Source organism: Podarcis melisellensis (assembly GCF_964234715.1).
Source record: "Podarcis melisellensis genome assembly, chromosome: 16".
In the NCBI taxonomy this organism is placed as follows: domain Eukaryota; kingdom Metazoa; phylum Chordata; class Lepidosauria; order Squamata; family Lacertidae; genus Podarcis; species Podarcis melisellensis.
In genome coordinates this window covers 40054087-40070467 of record NC_138533.1, presented here as the reverse complement: position 1 = coordinate 40070467, position 16381 = coordinate 40054087, and the positions used below count along the sequence as shown (strand labels likewise).

Sequence of the window (16381 nt, the reverse complement as noted above, 5' to 3'; positions counted from 1 at the left end):
AGTAAACCTGTGTAGACATGGGTTAGCTGCCCTGGAGTCTTTTCACATCTGCAAGTGGACCCTAAAAAGCTAGATACAGAAAGTGTGTGGGGGAGTTAAACTATAGGTATATTTTGGGACCTCATTTGTGTCTAATTTACTTGAGTCTTCCTTGGGGGTTTCATTGGAAGCAGTGATCTAACACAAAGAGGGCTTGGCACACAAGCCAAAAAATGTCAAAATGGCCAGGCTTCCCTTCCCTAAACTGAAGTGTTCACCAGCCAAACAGTTTGTCTCCTCTTATGCTATTCATTTCATCCTGCTTGGTGGTGGCTGAGGAAAAAGCATCGTGTTGGTTCCCTGTCAATAAACTTGTCTTGTCCCTTATTTTGCTCTCCTTTCCTTGTATATCCTGCTTGAAAGGATGAACAACGTTCAGCTCAGTTTAGCTGTTAAAATGAGGGTGCAAGTTCTCTAGTGCCTGGGAAATGGCAGAGGGAGGTGTGTGACTCATGAAAGCCACCTTTGTTTATACCCTTGGCGTTTCTGTGGGGAGTATTTCCTAAGTTGTTGGGTTAACATGTTTCCAGCTGCCTCAGCTGGAAAAGGGCTTTTGGGTATTTAAATGAAGTGTTTGCTTGCAGCACATGGGCGATGATCTCAGCTTCTCTGAGGCATTTTTTCGGCTAGTGGGGGAGTTAACTGTGAACAGCACTCTTAGCTTGCCTGATAGTGGTGTTTCTGGAGCATGGAAGCCAGCCCTGTTTCTTGCACTGCTCAAGGGGCTGGGAGCAGAGCAGGAGAGTATTGGAAAGGCAGTAGAACACAGATCTCCTTCATCCCCCCCCTTCTCGTTCTTCACCCTTATTAGCTGTTTCAAGTTCTAATTAAATTGGTTGCTTGCTCTGCATCTTGAGTGGTTCCTGACGTGTTCCAAACCCTTCAAAAATTGTGCTGGAATATTAAATTAGAAACAGACATTATAGATGCAAAGGAAGCCTGAAGAATTAGAAATTTTCTTTTAATCTTTAAGGGACTAATTCTTCCCTGTTGTTCATAACCTGAGAAATCTGGATCTAATGTAAGGGGGTAGGTGCTGTTTTTGCACTTTGCAGAGTGTTTTCTCAGGGAGGAAATGGGAAAGGAATTTAAAAATTCACCCTAACTAATGGAGCTCTTTAGCTATTTTTATTAATAGAATATGTTCTTAAAATCACCTAGGAGAAGGCTTTGGATTCATCCGGAAATCAGTATGTTGGGGTTAATTTGATGCAGGGTGCCTGAGGGCTTGGTTCAGCCTACTTGACCCTGCTCTCTGGGAGCTGCAGGTCAGTGTCAGTGTGGCCACATCCAACTCTTTTTCTCACATCCACACACACACACTTCCTGAGCTAATGCATATGCAGATCAGATCAGGTGGCAAGGTTATGGAAACATATATAATTTTATTTGAATGTAACCTTTCCGCAGTTCAAACCATAGTCAAAGTGGCTTACAGCAAGAAGAAAATAAATAACTACCACATAATGAAAGCAGTCAGACAATAAATAAAACATTAAAAGATACCCATCCAAACTGAACAATTTCCACATAAATCACCCCCCCAAAAAAAAAAAAAACCCCAGCCCAAGAGTCTGTTCAGCAGCTTCAGCTTTCTTAGCTGGAGTCAGTCCCAGGCCAGGCAGAAAAAGACCTGCAAGGCAGGGAACAAGCAGGTTTTCCAGGACTCACAGCCAGGATGCCATGTCCTCCCTCCTGGCTCATCAAATGATTGATTTTATGACTGATAGGAATGAGATACGCATTCCCATCAGGTTTGGGAATTCATATCCTCAGCACTGTGTCTACTTTTATCTTTTTGCCATGCCACCAAAATGAGAGGGCAGGAGCTTGCTGTTGTTTAGTCATTTAGTCGTGTCCAACTCTTCATGACCCCATGGACCAGAGCATGCCAGGCCCTCCTGTCTTCCACTACCTCTCGCAGTTTGGTCAAACTCATGCTGGTAGCTTCGAGAACACTGTCCAACCATCTCGTCCTCTGTCATCCCCTTCTTCTTGTGCCCTCCATCTTTCCCAACATCAGGGTCTTTTCCAGGGAGTCTTCTCTTCTCATGAGGTGGCCAAAGTCTTGGAGCCTCAGCTTCAGGATCTGTCCTTCCAGTGAGCACTCAGGGCTGATTTCCTTCAGAATGGAGAGGTTTGATCTTCTTGCAGTCCATGGGACTCTCAAGATCTCCTCCAGCACCATAATTCAAAAGCATTAATTCTTCAGCGATCAGCCTTCTTTATGGTCCAGCTCTCACTTCCATACATCACTACTGGGAGAACCATGGCTTTAACTATACGGAAAACAAGGACCTGCAGACAAAAACCATGCAGGGCTGGCCCAGCCTGTTTCGCCTCCGGAGGCTGAAGCCCCCCATGCCTCCCTTAACGGTTGTGTGACAGCATCCACAAAGCAGCAACAGATTCTGGCAAATTGAACTGGTGTTAGCAGGTCACACTTTACTTAGACTTTTAAAAACATCTGCTTTTTTACCTCCCCTGTTAATTAAAGGTAGGAATTTTCTCAAGTTGCTGTTTTGAAATAGCACAAAGATTACTTTACAGGCCCATCATCAACCATCTACAGCAGTTCAAAATGTTTTGTTTTTTAAAAACACACACACAAAGTGGAGGCCTGCAAAGAAGTCTTCTCACAAAGAAGTCTGTCTGACTTCATTAACACTTGCTGATTGGGTTAGGATTATAATGTCCAATATACAACCCAGGAAGTGTGCCTGCTTAACTTGCTTTTACATGTTCTGTTACAGAGGATGATGAGTGGTTCCATCACACCTTATTACCCCTGATACCACACTTGGGTCTAGCTATTCTACATACCGGTCCTAATTAAATCCTAACTAATCAGACACAAGAATTTAGCACCCACGGATATGTTCTATTGAGGAATAGTTAATAGCAAAGTTTTGCAAACAAGTAAGTTTTGAGCATGCTGTGTTCTGCATATTCTTGCACTGTGTGTCTCTATCTGTTGCCAAGATCAAGTTTTATTCGTCTCTGGTTTGCACATACCTAACCCAGAATGCCATATTGTGGACCCATGCACATTGTATCTGGGAGGGGTGTGGGAAGAAGTATTAATAGAAGACAAGTACAACCTGAGTTGGATAAAAGTAGGCCACAGCTTTCTTAGGGTAGGCATTGGGCATGAATCCAAGTTATCTACCAGCCTACCTGCTGGTTGATGAGCTTTTTCAACAGCCAGGGTTGATGGTTGCTGAGGTCTACCACAGCAAGGATATGATGAACCTCCCCTGGCTGCTGGGGGGGGGGGGCGGCCTATCCGACTCTGGGCTTCAGGACAGAAAATGCCACCCACCCAGAGGGTATCCTATATATTGGGAAGGGCAGTAGCTGAGTGGCAAAGCAGAAGGGCCCAACTTCAGTCCCCGGCGAGGCTGATTGGCTCCCTTCTGTTGCCAGCCTGGCTGCAAGGCATGCAAAGCCCTTCACACCAGCCATAAGTTCCCCTTGCAGCCGTTTGGGGCTACAATGGCTGCTCCTGGGTGCAAAGCAATTGTGTGCCACTGGGCTCTCCATGTATGTTAGCATTGTAATAGTAGTCCTAGATGGGTAGCTGAAAGGCAGGCAGGAGGTTGATAACCTCAAAGTTAATTTTTCAAAATTAATTTAACACCAGTATCAAAAATTAAGTTAAAACAACAACAAATCAGGAGAATAGTTCCTACATGGGGTAAAAGTGCATTTTATTATTTTTTCATAATTTTTCAAGTGCTGTTGAAAATAATATTCTACTTTAACTTTCGGATTCTTTTTTTCATATCATGTATAAAAAAGAAAAGAAAAGGATTTGTTCAATGCTCAGTTTTTGGTTTTCCAGATACTTGTATTACGATGTGTGTTTTAAAATGTGCCCAAATAGGAATGCACATTTCGACGAAAAAAAATGGTCCTCTCATGGAAGGCAGTGGTGTCCATGTGCATTCCAGTAAGCATCTCCTGATCCATCCGGTGATATGAGAACAAATCTTTTTAATTTAATTGGGGTTGTAAATGTAAGATGTAGGCTGCCTTCAAATGAGAGTGTTTCCTACTCAGGCCCCTCAATGATAAATGGAACTTGAGCAAAAACCAAACATTTGAATGAATGAGCCATTTTTTTCAGTGGGGCTTGCATAGGAGAAATGCTTGGTGGATTGTTCCCATACTTCACCTCTCTAGTTCAGGAGTCTGCCATGCTTTTGAATGTCTTAATGCCAGTGGCGTAGCGTGGGGGGTGCAGGGGGGGCGGCCGCACCGGGCGCAACATCTGGGGGTTAGGGTTAGGGTGCGCAAATCCACGGGTTAGGGGGTGCAAATTACTTGCCTTGCCCCGGGTGCTGACAACCCACGCTACGCCACTGCTTAATGCAGGCATTCTTAGATGTACCATGAAAAAGTTTTAATGTTTTTCTATGACTTAGAATATATCTTTTGACGGTACATTTTAAAGAGTTTGCCTCTTTGAGATTTCTCTTTGAGATTTCTCTCTTTGAGTTTGCACAGGGATTTAACACATAGCAATTTGAATATAGGGACGCGGGTGGCGCTGTGGGTTAAACCACAGAGCCTAGGGCTTGCCAATCAGAAGGTCAGTAGTTTGAATCCCCACGGCGGGGTGAGCTCCCGTTGCTCAGTCCCTGCTCCTGCCAACCTAGCAGTTCGAAAGCACGTCAAAGTGCATGTAGCTAAATAGGTACCGCTCCGGCGGGAAGGTAAACGGCGTTTCCATGCGCTGCTCTGGTTCACCAAAAGTGGCTTAGTCATGCTGGCCACATGACCCGGAAGCTACCTATTAGAATATATATGTACTGTATCCTTGTTTGTCCCAAAAAATAGTTCTTGTACAAGCAGGTCTAGGGTGACCTATGGTGGCATAAAACAGTTTCAGTATTAAGACTCCCCCCCCCTATCTTTAGCAGACAGAAGCTTGCACAGTAAGCTGGATATTTAAGAGTGGCTTTGTCTGCTCAGAATTCCCATTTGGAGGCAACATGCTGGGTGGATTCAGTGTATGACCACTTTCTTTGTTGTCCGGCTCCACATATGTTTTTACCTTATATGTAAATCCTCCAGTTACTCTGTGGTTTATATATAATGAACTACAGTTCTAGCAAGAATCTGGAGGTTCCTGCTTTGGAATAATAGCAGAAGACATATAATAAATGGAAACCCTAACTTACTAACAAGCATGTCAATTAGTTGTGGTATTATTACTGGCTGTTGCTATATCAGCTGTTAAAAATTTGAGTTTTAAAAATGGAGAAGTCCAATCTTTTCTCCTGACTTCATTTTTTTGGTCCTGTGCTGGTGCTCAAAAGTCTGCTCTTCACTCCTTTCCTGCTTCTGTTGCTTCCTCTGCAATGGGGAGAAAACAATCCAGAGTCTGGCTTGTTGTTTCATGGAATTTGGACTCATGGTTTCCCCCCCCCCTGTCCAGATAAACCTTGGCTTTCATTTGTGGTTTGTTTGGAGAGAAACAAACCACAAGCTCATATTCCACATAACAACAAATATAACATGGTGTTTGGGGCACCAGCATGCTGCTTGTTCACATTATACCATTATTTTAACTGTACAGTGGTGCCGCGCAAGACGAACGCCTCGCAAGACGAAAGGGTTTTCCGTTTTGGAGGCGCTTTGCAAAACGAATTTCCCTATGGGCTTGCTTCGCAAGAAGAAAGCCCATAGGGAAATCTCCGGGGACCTCTTTTAAATGCTAGCGGTGGGGAGCAAAGCCTTTCCCCCCCCCCCCGGCCTTCAGAACAGGTCCAGGAAGGCCGGCGGGGGCCGAAAGGCATTGCTCCCCACCGCCAGCATTTTAAAAGCAGTCCGGGATAGCAGGGAAGCGCTTCCCGCTGTCCAGGACGGCTTTTGAAGGCAGGCGGGGGGAGCAAAGACTTTTTGCCCCCCGCCCACCTTCAGAAGAGAAATTAATTCGTTCCGCAAGTCTTTTCGTCTTGCGAGTTTTTCGTCTTGTGAAGCACGGTTTCCCATAGGAATGCATTAAACATCAATTAATGCGTTCCTATGGAAACCGCCTTCAGACCAGGTCCGGGGACAGTCTGTCCCCCGACCTCTTCTGAAGGCCGGCGGGGGGGCGAAAGTATTTGTCCCCCCTGCCTGCCTTCCCGGGGGCTTTTAAATCGCCCCGGGACAGCGGAGAATTCCTTCGCTGCCACCCGCCAGCATTTTAAGATCGCCCCGGACAGCGGAGAAGTCCTCCGCTGTCCCGGGGTTTTAAAATGCTGGTGGGCGGCAGCGAAGGCTTCGCTGCCGCCCGCCAGCATTTCCAGCATTTTAAAATCGCCCCGGGACAGCGGAGAAGTCTCCGCTGTCCCGGGAAGTCAGGCGGGGGGGAAGCAAAGACTTTCGCCCCCCCGCCGGCCTTCAGAAGAGGTCGGGGGACAGACTGTCCCCGGACCTGGTCTGAAGGCGGTTTCCATAGGAACGCATTAATTGATGTTTAATGCATTCCTATGGGAAACCGTGCTTCGCAAGACGAAAAACTCGCAAGACGAAAAGACTTGCGGAACGAATTAATTTCGTCTTGCAAGGCACCACTGTAGTTTAGTGTAATGCATAAACCAAGCTGTTGTGTCCAAATCTGCATGCCATAACTCATAGGATATAACAGTGTGTTGTGAGCTGTTGGCTAATGCAGTGTGCAAATTGTACTGCCTTAGACCAGTGATCTCCTAAATTATCTACCCCCATGGAATTCTTTCCACATCAGTTTGCTTGTGTACATCTGTTGCAGCATTCCTGCAAAAAGCAGGGGATTTCAAGACATGTTCTGTCTGAGCTGTGTTCGTCTTAGAACTTGCTCAGGATCCTGTTTGCAGCTATTTGCTGCAGGGGTTAGGGTTAGGTTGTGATCAAGCTATTTTTAAGAGGAGCTTTTAACCATGACTTGTTTCTACACTGAGAAACCCCTGGTAAGCTTCTGAGGAGCTCTTAGAGGGATAAAATTTGTAGCTTGTGTAGCTTGTATGAAAGATTCATGTTATAAAACCATCCAAATGCCATTTATTTGTGTTGTACTAAGAAAATTAATTTTGTAAAGTTCTTTGAGGATTTATTACAAAAATGTTTATCAAATTTGTTTTTTTAAAAATAAACATTTTAATTTCAGTTACATCTTTTTAAATTTCTGAGATGCATAAAAACTTTTATGTTAGTTACTGAACTAGTAAATAATAACTTTATATTGTGAATTTTCCTGCTGTCACGCTGGTTACGTTAGGATTTTTAAAAAATGTTTTAGTGCAAAGGGGAAAGGTTTTGAAAAGCACTCAGTTTTTCTTTGATAAACTTAGGAAACTGCACGCCACTCCTCCCGTGAGGAGGAAAGAGGAACAGAAAAGGGCAAGCACCTCTTGCAAATAAAGGAAGTGAGCTGATGTTAATTCGTTTTTAAGTACCAGAAGAGTTGACAGCATCAAATGGGGGGAACTATTCAGAACCTAAGGGCAGATGCTGAAATATCAAGTCACCTTTAATATTGGGGAAAGAACACCTAAACTGTCTCTAAAGGGCAAGATCTGATGAAAGTACAGTGAGGGCGGCAGCTCAGGTGTGTAGATAGCTGAGTATAGATGGCTTACAGGTGAAACTCGGAAAATTAGAATATCGTGGAAAAGTTCATTTATTTCAGAAATTCAACTTTAAAGGTGAAACTAATATATGAGATAGACTTATGACATGCAAAGTGAGATATGTCAAGCCTTTATTTGTTATAATTGTGAAGATTATGGCATACAGCTGATGAAAACCTCAAATTAACAATCTCAGAAAAATAGAATATTAAATGAAATCAGCAAAACAAGGATTGCAAATAGAGCAATATTGGACCTCTGAGAAGTAGAAGCTACTGAGTAGATATGTACTCAGTACTTGGTTTGGGCTCCTTTTGCATCAATTACTGCCTCAATGCAGTGTGGCATGGATGCTATCAGCCTGTGGTACTGCTGAGGTGTTATGGAAGACCAGGAAACTTCAATAGCAGCCTTCAGCTCTTCTGCATTGCTCGGTCTCATGTCTCTCATGTCTCTTGGCAATGCCCCATAGATTCTCTCAGGGGTTCAGGTCAGGCGAGTTGTTGGCCAATCAAGCGCAGTAATCCCATGGGCACTGAACCAGGTTTTGGTACTTTTGGCAGTGTGGGCAGGTGCCAAAGGCCTGCTGGAAAATGAAGTCAGCATCCGCATAAAGCTCGTCTGCGGAAGGAAGCATGAAGTGCTCCAAAATCTCTTGGTAGACAGCTGCGTTGACCCTGGACTTATTGAAGCCCAGTGGACCAACACCAGCTGATGACATGGCTCCCCAGATCAACACAGACTGTGGAAACTTCACACTGGACTTCAAGCATCTGGCATTGTGTGCCTCCCCATTCTTCCTCCAGACTCTGGGCCCTTGGTTTCCAAATGAGATGCAAAAGCTGCTCTCATCAGAAAAGAGATTTGGGGAGCCTTGTCATCAGCTGGTGTTGGTCCACTGTGCTCAGGCTTCTGTCAGTCATTCAGTTGTCATTGTCTACAGGTGCGTACCTCCTTGGGCTCACTGACCCCTCCCTGTTCCCTCCCCTCACCCTCCCCACTCCACCCATCGGAAGGTCTTCATCCTTCCTCTTTCTACCTCTTTCTGCCACTTCTGTGGATTCTGAGGCCAACTGGCCACCACTTTTGGAGGCCTCCTCCTCTTTCTGCCCTTGCCAACTCCTCATGCTAATTGGTGGTGGCAGTGGATCCCTAGGTTGGCTGAGGAGGAAGAAGGTAGCCAATAGAGGCACTGGCCAGCCTGTGGATCTGGATCCCAGGGACAGGGCCCCTGAGGCTGGCAGGGGAAAGAGCCAGCAGACTGCTGCAGCCACCACTTTTCACGCCGTAGTTCACACTCATGTGAATTACTGTGTGACGACAGGCAAGAGCAAATATATCGACATCATTATGGCAGAAGTTATAGTAGAAGTGCAGTAGGTTTGACTTGTTTCCCTCTGTCAGGAAAAAATAATTTCCTGTGTTATAACCATACACAACAATATTGTATAACCGTTTATTTATTTTAAACATTTATATCCTGCTTTTTAGTCAACAAGCCCCAGACTCGCTTTCATTAATACTGCCTTTCTGTCAAGCACTCAAGACATAACACACTTTAAAAATACTTATGTAGAACAACAGAGTCCTCTCAGGCCAGCTGATGATCTTCAGGAGCTGATGACACAAACTCACCTGGGCTTCCTATCTTCTGCCTTCCCTTAGGGCACGCAGGTTTCAAGTTGCCCCTGGGAAGGTAGGGGAGGGACTCCTGCTCTGGAGGCTAGGACCCAAACCACTGGATTCAAGTTACAAGAAAGGAGATTCTAACGGAATCCCTTGGGACGGTCTCCTTTGGGATGTTGTGGACTCTCCATCCTTGGAGGTTTTTAAGCAGAGGTTGGATGGCCACCTTTGAGATTTCTGCATTGCAGGGGCCCTGGGCTCCCTTCCAGCTCTACAAGTCCATGATTCTATGAATATATAAGTAATATATTGGGAATTATAGCCCCTGTTCTTCTAAAGAAAGCAGTAACAAGGCTGGCATCGAGGAGCTTTTCCTTCCTTTCCCTGCAATGGCAGAAGCTGGAGAAACATTCCCCCTCTCGTCTCTACTGAGCCTGACCAGCAGTGGCATTCCAAGGCATGTTCTTGCAGACATTCCTGAATGCTTGGCTATGAGGTCAGAGACAATGAAGTCATAATACAAAAGGCAGGAGTGAGGAGAGAGCCCACCCCCTCATGGACTTAACTGTGCACTAATTAAAGAGCACAAGCTGAGGGAATTTCAGGCTGCAGCACTTGAAGCTTTCCCAAGCCACTCAAGGATTTGATCCCCTGGAAGCTGTCTTAGATATTAGTGTTGTGAATAACAGAAATAAAGCAACCATATCTCAGTTTGGGTAGGTAACTTATAGAATGACCAGAACTTCAGGCTTTAAATAGACTTTTTGTTATTTCATATCTCTGCATATTGTTCAACTGTTACTTCCACAAAACATCGCCTTGTGGCAGAAATCCTTAAAGGTTGCAACTTTTTACCTGAATATGACCTGCTGCAATAATTCCACTTCTGCTCTTTTGACACCCTGGACTCTCTACTGCTTTCTGTATCAGAGAAGTTCCATCTGTCTTATATTTTCCTGTGCATGTAATATGTTGCTGGGCTTAAAATTTAATTTCCCAATAGTTTGCTTCCACTTAGCGTTGCTTTTGACTGCCAACCTTACTGTATTAAGACTGACAAAAATTAGGTGCTCACATATTAATGTACAAGCCCACCAAGCAGTTAAGATCTGGGGACGGCCTGTTTCATGTGCCTCTTCTGCCTGGCGTAAGAAGGGGTGGGGAAGCAGAATATGACCTGCCTGCTTTTTGAAAATAGTGTGAGAACCTCAATGGGGAGTGGATCCCTTTCCCTTAAAAACAGCACCTGGTGGGCATTTGATACCTTGGACTTGACAGACTTGTGGGGAGAGGACTCTGAGGCTGCTCCCTCAATTTAGGAAGCTGCATTATTTTCTAAGCGAAGTCAAAGCTGGCTTGTATGGCTGTAGTTTTTATTGGTGTTCCTGTCTTCTTTCAGACATGTTAGGTGACCTAACATGCATTTGTGAAAGTGTATTTCACATTTTTTCCACCTTTTGAATCCCTCTTTTTCGTATTAAATCAGTTTTACTCTCAATGCATTGTTTAAATGAGCTTCATGCAATTCTTTTTCCTAATTGCCTAGGAGATGTTGAGCTATCCTACAGTTTATGGAGTTGATGACTCCTTTGAGAAGACAATACACAGAGTTGGTTTAGCTCCTGGACTAGTTATCATTCAGTACTAGCATTTGAATGAAGAAAGAGTGGGTGAAGGGAAAATTGGTGAGTGGGAAAATCCCTAGTACTCTGCTGGCATGGAAGGAAATCTGTTCCAAGGCTAAGGAGATGAGACATTCCCAAAAACAAACCACCCACTTCTTATCATCACAAAGAAATCAGCTGAATCTGAACTGCAGCATTACTTCCTCTAACCCCAGGTATCATGTTCAACATAAGTGCTCAAGGTACCTGAATCAAACTGTTTTCAGTGATCCATTTGGTGCATTCTGTTCTTGTGGGTTTGACAAGCAAAACTGAGATGCATAATTCTATAATTCTGTGAAAAAGCTAATGAAAGTGACTTCAGCTCGTAGCCATCTGACCCTTCTCTGGACAGGAATAGCCTAACTCAGGCTTCCTCAACCTCAGCCCTCCAGATGTTTTGTGACTACAATTCCCATCATCCCTGACCCCTGGTCCTGCTAGCTAGGGATCATGGGAGTTGTAGGCCAAAAACATCTGGAGGGCCGAGGTTGAGGAAGCCTGACCTAACTGCTGTTATCTTATGCTCTGGTGATCTCTAGGTTAGATTATTGCAATGTGTTATATGTAGGGCTGCGTCTCAAGATGGTTTGGAAACTTCAGCTAATGCAGAATTCAGTGGCCAGGTTGCTCACTGGCACAAGATGGCCTGAGCATCTTACATTGATCCTAGCCTGACTGCACCGGCTACCAATTAGTTTCTGGGCCCAATTCAAAGTGCTGGTTTTGAGCTATAAAGCCTTAAATGGCTCAGGACCACAATACCTCTCTCCATATGAACCTACCCAGACCCTGAGATCATCCTATGAAGCCCTTCTTTGTGTGCTCCCACATGAAAGGTCTGGAGGGTGGCAGCATGAGAACAGGCCTTCTCTGCAGTGGCTCCCAGGGAATGCTCTCCCCATGCAGGTTCAGGCACCAAGTGAAAACGTTCTTCATCAGCCAGGCCTTTGGCTGATTGACATCCCATGCCCTTTTAAATGTGTTGTGGAAGGGGGAATTACTGGGTTGTCTTTGTTCTTACTTTTGTTATGTATTTTGTGTTTTTTATATTATACTTTTATGTTGTGAACCATTCTGAGACCTATGGGTGTAGGTTGGTATACAGATTTATTAAAGAACAACAACAGCCTAACCCCCACACCAGGCAGCCTGCTGAAAGATTTTGTTGGTGTTTTGCTTGCTGTGCTGATCTCTATGTTCAGCAAGATCACTTGGCAAAGCTCGCCTTAGACTGCATCATTCCGGACTGCCAGGACGGGGTGGCATTTCTAAATGTTACCTTATGTTTAAACAAAAAAGCAGGCTTATTGCATGTAAGAAAACTAGCAGCTTAGTGAAAGTGAGATGGTGAGGGAGAGAAGGCAAACATATGAAAAGAAAGCAGAAAGGCAAATAGGCAGTTTGGCTAAATGATGCAAAAGCAAAGCTTTTGGCAAAATGGCTTTGATTCTCTTGCTTGTTTTGGATGGTATAGTAAGGTAATCTTTGCGGGCAGTGTGTTGTAGTGGTTAGAATATTGGACTAGGTAGGGGTCAGCAAACGTTTTCAGCAGGGGGCCGGTCCGCTGTCCCTCAGACCTTGTGGGGGGCCAGACTATATTCTTTTTTGGGGGAGGAATGAATGAATTCCTCTGCCCCACAAATAACCCAGAGATGCATCTTAAATAAAAGGACACATTCTACTCATGTAAAAACACGCTGATTCCTGGACCGGCCACAGGACGGATTGAGAAGGTGATTGGGCCGCATCCGGCCCCCGGCCTTAGGTTGCCTACCCATGGACTAGGACATGAGAGGCTCAAGTTTGAAGTTATTGTCTACTGCCACTGGGCAGCTGTGAGGACAGGAAGGAGGAGACCCGTGTACACCTCCTTGGGCTCACTGAAGTGAAAGGTGGGATATAAATGTATTAATAATCAGTCCCTGGTCTTGGAGCTTATGTTAACCTTTGCTCCTTTTAATATTAAATACCGTATTTTTCGCTCTCTAACACGCACCTGACCATAACACGCAAGTAGTTTTTAGAGGAGGAAAACAAGAAAAAATATTCTAAACGAAACAGTGGGTATATGATTTTTGTGGTTCATGCTGTGGCCACAGACGTGATCTGATGGTGAGTTTACGGTAGCCCAATGCAAAAATCCTGAGGATCCACGTGGATCCATGCTTTGTAACCACGTTTTTGCACCATTCCAGCCCCATGAAACAGTGGGTGCGTGTGTGTTTTTGGTGCAGGCTGTAGCCATGGATATGCTATGTGATCTGATGGTGAACTTGGGGTGACCCAGTGCAAAAATCCTGAGGATCCATGTGGATCTGTGCGTTGTAACCATGTTTTAAGTGGCGAGCGAAGGAAGAGCATTCAAGGGACAAGGAACATGTGTGGGGTGTGTGGAGAAGGATGCTGCTAATAATGCAGGCGAGGGGTTTAAGGGGAGAAGGAGCTCGCGAGGGGTGTGTGGAAAAGGAGCTTTTCGGCGAGCTGAGCGGAGAGGGGGGAGGGAAAGAGCACTGTTGCTTTAAAGGAGCCAACCGGACAACAGCCACTTACAGCAGTGTAAGCAGCTCCTTTCCTCTCCCGCTTTCCTCCTTCTCTCCCTCTTTGCTGCTTTACGCAGCTAATGGCGAATCCCCTGCAACCCAAGTCCTGCTCAGCGGATAAGCTGAGACGCTGGGAGAATCGTAATTTCCCCCTCTCCCTCATCCCGTGCCCTCCTGTCCCCAGCAGCCTTTTAAAAAACTTTTTTACTGCTTTTCACTGCACTCGTGGCTCAGAGCCCTCCTGTGCCCTGCCGTCCCTCTGCAGCCTCACGGCTCCCGTCTGTCCCTCCTCGCGTGTAAGCGGCTGCTGCCCGCTTTGCTGCCATGGCTCTCCTTCCCTCCCTCCTCCTGGCTGTAAAGCAAGCAAAGCCAGAGCGGGACAGGAGCCCTGCAAGCGGCTCCCGCTTTGCTTGACTGACGGCAGCCATGGCTCCGGTCGAGTGCATTCGCTCCGTGACACACACAGGCATTTCCCCTTACCTTCTAGGAGCAAAAAAGTGCGTGTTTTGGAGTGAAAATTACGGTAATACTGAGGATGTGAGGTAATGTGTAAAAGGGCTGCAAGGAGGGGTCATGGGAAATGGGACAGTGCATAGAGATTTATGTCTAGGCATGGATGGTATTTGAATCCTCTTCAGACCTTTGATTCTGTTATGCTTAAACAAGGATTACTGGGTTTGTTCAACATGTCCCTGAACTTTGGATTTCTCAAAGCTGCACGGAAAGTGTATGGAGACAACTGCTTTTTGTTTGTATCTGGTGCTGGCTGCTGATTGTCAGATGGCCTAGAGAAACCCTTGGCCTGACTCCATAGGATTTCTGCTGTGCTCTTAGAACTAATGAGATAGTGAGGGGCATTTATCCTGAACACTGACATTCAATTAAAACAATGCTGTAGAAAGCGGGTTACCATGCAGAACATCTAAAGTTTGGACCCTCTAAAGGGAATTTGAGGGGAAAACCTGAGTTTCTGAATATAAGGTTTCATTTTAGCCCTGTAATTTCCTTGATAGCCATATAAGCATCAATGGAAATCAATTGCTGTTTAAGTTCCTCCCCTTTCCTTGTGACTGGGCTATGGTTTATTCTCTTGTTGATTTCCCTAGCAGATGAACTGTTAATGCTCTGCATGCCAGTTATTCTCCTCCCCCCTTAACCACTTCTTGTGGTCAATCTGTTGGAATTATCATTTGAAGGGTTTCAGGGGGTGTTTTAGCTCAAGGGATTTACAGCCCTGGCATTAGACTAAATGAATTGTGGCTTTTAAGGGCCTGTGAAATACCAGGGACTAGAAGTGCTTCCACATGGAGAATCTGTTCTTGGGGACCATCTATAAATTCTCTTATGCTTTTAAAGGACTTTTTCATCCATTTCCCCTTGTCACTATGCACTCTATTAACAAGTGGCCTATCTCACAACTCACCCCTTGACTGCCTTCTTGCAGTAGGGCAAGCCAGCGCTGCAGGATTGTTGGAGCTTAATGGGCAGTGTGCTGGTACTTGCTGCTTGAGTGCGCCCGCTGTGCTCCTCCCCTGGTGTGAGGGGGAGAAATGGACCAGAGAGCTGCCATTAAAACTAGGCTACCTACCTGTGATGGCCAGATCCAGTACCCTGGTTTGTAGCTCCCTAGCAAGCCAGCATTCATAAACCAAGAACACACTATGGTCAGAGGCAGGGGCAGCACAGTCCATTTTGCCACTGTAGGTGAAATAGGAAGTTGCCCCTCTCTCTCCCCCAACCGCCCCACCAAAGCTGGGGTCCTGGCTGCTGCTACTTTTCCTCACTTCTTGTTGTGGTGGGGTAGGAGGCACCTGTGGAACTCTGGCGCCACCGTAGGCATCTCCTGCCCCCCTGCTCATCACCAGGTCATCCATGCACACCCAAGCCCTGACTTTAATATTATTTTGTATAGGGCTTTCTCAGTATATGTGTCACTTCACAGAACAACATAAGCAGAAGAAGATGGGTCCCTGCCTCCAAGAGCATACAATTCAGTACTAAGGCAAAGCACAAAGCAGGGTTGGGGCGGGAGGCCTTGCCTTCAAACTCTGCTAACATATTTATTTTTGGTATATAAATTCCATTATAATTTATCTCAGGATGATTTTACAGCATACTTAAAACAAAAAAATAGAGTAAACCTATTAAAAGTACCAAATAACAATCAATGCAACACACAAGTAAAGTAGCAAAGTTAAAAACTTCTTTTCCATTGTTTCAAAATACAAAATGCCTTGGGGAATAAAGAGGTTGGGCACCAGGCGAGCCTCCTCCAGGTGAGCCCACAGCCCCCTCCTTTGCTGCCCCCTGAATGGCACCTAGTCAGGATGGCTAGCCTGCCTTGCTAGCAGCCGAACCATGGGTGGCCAAAGCAGTCTGGTTTTTTAGTTTTTAATGTGCTGTCTCCTGATCTCTTACCTTCTGAATTTCTTACTTTAACTCCTATCGTAAGCTGCCTCAGGCATTTTAATGGAAAGGCAGGAACTAAACGTTTTAAATAAAATAAATGATAAGAGAGGTAGCACTTTACAGTTAGCTTTTGGCGGTGGGCGTATTGCTATGGAGGACAGCAAAGAGGAACAGGGTCATCTTAAGAAAATAGGGCAGCTGAAGGCCACAGAGTTGACGGAGTGAGGGTCATGCAGACAGATATAATGGGAAATAAGGGTGCAGAGAGAGGAGGGGAAAAGTCCCAGGACGGTTTGGGAGGCTCTGATCCAGATGTTGTGCTAAACAGCAGCAAGTCCCTGAACATTACACAAAATGGTAAAAGAAGCTGCCTGTTTTTGTTTCCCAATAAATATTCAAACAAAAGTTTGAAACGCATCTGGGGGCAAGAGGAGTGGAAGATGTGTGCAGAGTTTGCTTCTGTTCCTACTGAGGAGCGTTCTGTCCTCTTATAATACAT

General features: G+C 45.3%; 1 protein-coding gene across 15 annotated transcripts in view; it reads left to right on the top strand.

Moving 5' to 3' along the window:
• CLIP1 (CAP-Gly domain containing linker protein 1) overlaps positions 1–16381 on the top strand; it is a 105287-nt gene that overhangs the window by 4538 nt on the left and 84368 nt on the right. The window contains exon 1 of one of the 15 annotated variants that reach the window (XM_081892882.1): positions 9831–9982. The exons of the other annotated variants lie outside the window; for them this stretch is intronic. The gene's annotated coding sequence lies outside the window, so the exon portion shown is untranslated. Of the gene's footprint in view, positions 1–9830; positions 9983–16381 lie in introns of those variants that run through there. 15 annotated transcript variants of the gene reach the window in all.